We start from the raw sequence: 2,544 nt of genomic DNA, 5'->3' as shown, positions 1-2,544 counted from the left end.
ATATTATTTTCATTAATTAAATTATAGTTTATTTATTTGCAGTTAGAACTTGTTAATTCTCATTGACAGGGCTTCATGTAGCAGCCTCAAACTTGTCCCTTCACATGTCAATTAAAGGGCAAGTACCTCCTGGTGCAAAATTTATGCTAGGCCCTTGATATTTGGGGTGAGTTGCATGAGACGACCATGAAAATTGGAGAAAACCCACCAAAACTTGGGGAGTTTCACAAAACTCCCCTGAACTTTCGAAGAGCTCCGCCTCTTGTCTACTGAAACCATTGTCTGGTGTTTTCGAAGGCTATTTGTTGAACAAATCATTCTTTTGCTTTGATTAGTGGATTCTTTTGATGCTAAATCCTATATATTGCGTATACATCTCAATAGAAGAAATTTTCTAAACAAACTCATTCATAATTTTTTTTCTAAAAATAGACCCCATTGAGTTTTTTTTACAAAAATCGACATGTTTTGTCTTAATCCAGTTTCTAAATAGTTAGGGTTGATACTATTTAGTGCATAGAATGTTAGGCCCCGTTTGACAAAGTGTTAATGAAGAGGGGTTAAAAAGAAGGATTAATGTACTTAGCCTATTTGATAATCCGAATGACTAAATTATTAACCAGTTAAATACGTTTTATTTTAGCCCTTATGATCGGTTTTAGTGTTTGGGAATAACAATGATTTTGATTATTTTCTTTATAATTAGAGGTACCGTTTGGCAAAGGGTTAAGTGAGGGGTTAAGGAGACTTAACCCCTTCTTAACCTGCCAAACACAACAAATTTATATAAGGGTTAAAGTGAGTTAACCCTCCATAATTTGCCAAACATAAAAAATATAGAAGGGTTAAGTTAACCTCTCTAGGGGGGTTAAAATGAGTTAACCCCTCAAAATGAGGGGTTTACTAATACTCCTATTTAGATGGAATAAGAGTTAACCCTTCTAATTGTAAAGAAAATAGTCAAAATCATTGTTATTCCCAAACACTAAAACTGGTCATAAGGGCTAAAATAAAACTTATTTAACGGGTTAATAATTTAGTCCTTCGGATTATCAAATTGGCTAAGTACATTAATCCTTCTCTTTAACCCCTCTTCATTAACCCTTTGCCAAACGGGGCCAGAAGGGTTAACTCTTATTCCATCTAAATAGGAGTATTAGTAAACCCCTCATTTTGAGGGGTTAACTCATTTTAACCCCTCTAGAGGGGTTAACTTAACCCTTCTATATTTTTTATGTTTGGCAAATTATGAAGGGTTAACTCACTTTAACCCTTATATAGATTTGTTGTGTTTGGCAGGTTAAGAAGGGGTTAAGTCTCCTTAACCCCTCACTTAACCCTTTGCCAAACAGTACCTTAGGGTTTAGGGTCATAATTGGGGGTTTACAATCTCCTATATAGTTGGGGTTGATAACCCTGACTATTTAGAAACTGGATTAAGATAAAATAAGTTTATTTTTGTAAATAAAACTCAAGGGGATCTATTTTTAGAAAAAAAAATATGAATAAGTTTCGAGTACTTGGGGTTGCTCTAATGTCATCTTAAAGCCCCCTCCCACTACACAACTCTGAAAGTTTGGCGCGAGCTGACCTTATAGTTTTATACTCAAATGCTATTAACTTAAGTCTATGGTTTTAAATTCTTTTTTTTTTTTTGGCAAATTAAGCAAGAGCATGGAGTAATGTCATCCCTACCATTTTAATTTAATCTATGTGCATTTTTAGTCAGCTTAATGACGGAAATTTTCTTGCATTTAAAGAGAGTATGTTTTCGGGGAGGTGTTTGCTTTGGACGCCGGAGACCTGGAGCTGGAGAGGTTGGAGGATGAGGGGGTTGAGTCATCGGGGGCCGATGGGGGTGGTGTGCTTCCGCGGTGCGAGGCATCGGGAGGAAGAGGGTTGTTGGTTTACGGAGGGAATTCGCCGACGAACGACCGATTTGGCGATATTTTCTTCTTCGCGTGATCCTTCAATTCGAAAAGAGCTTGGCGAATGAGGCGGAGCCCGTGCGTTGGATTGTTGTGTATGTTTGTGTGAATGTTTCTTTCTTCCGTTGCCGTGTTATTGTGTATGCGTACCATGCGTGGATCTCTTGAGGGATTTTCGTCCGTTTGAGGGAAGAAACTTGAGCGTAGCTCTGGCGTGCTGATACCGTGAGAATTATGTTTGCGGAAAATGTTCTTTTTTTTGTTTTTTTTTTGTGTGGTGTGTTATCTGGGATCTCTTATTTCTTTTTTTAATTAATTCTTTCCTCCTCTACTCCACTGGAATTAGATGCCTGCGGTCACTTCGTACGTAATTGCTAAGCCCAGATGAGAGTTCGTTGTGACAAAAAGACAAACAGTTGGAAGTGGAAAATGAAAGTTGTTCGGAACACCGGGGTCCGGTCAACGCAGAATCCAACCTCAACTTCAGAGGGGTGTAGTGCTCGCACCTAAACTTTTATTTTTTAATTTTTCAAAGTCCCACGCTCATCGATCGTTTGATGGATTGTCTCGCGAAGATACTTACTTGAGGATTGTCTTGCACTGACAGAGCCAGATG

The sequence above is a fragment of the Asparagus officinalis genome, unplaced genomic scaffold (assembly GCF_001876935.1).
Source record: "Asparagus officinalis unplaced genomic scaffold, Aspof.V1 AsparagusV1_Un553, whole genome shotgun sequence".
NCBI classification, from domain to species: Eukaryota; Viridiplantae; Streptophyta; class Magnoliopsida; order Asparagales; family Asparagaceae; genus Asparagus; species Asparagus officinalis.
The sequence above is the reverse complement of the archived record's forward strand: the minus strand, read 5'-3'. Positions refer to the sequence as shown.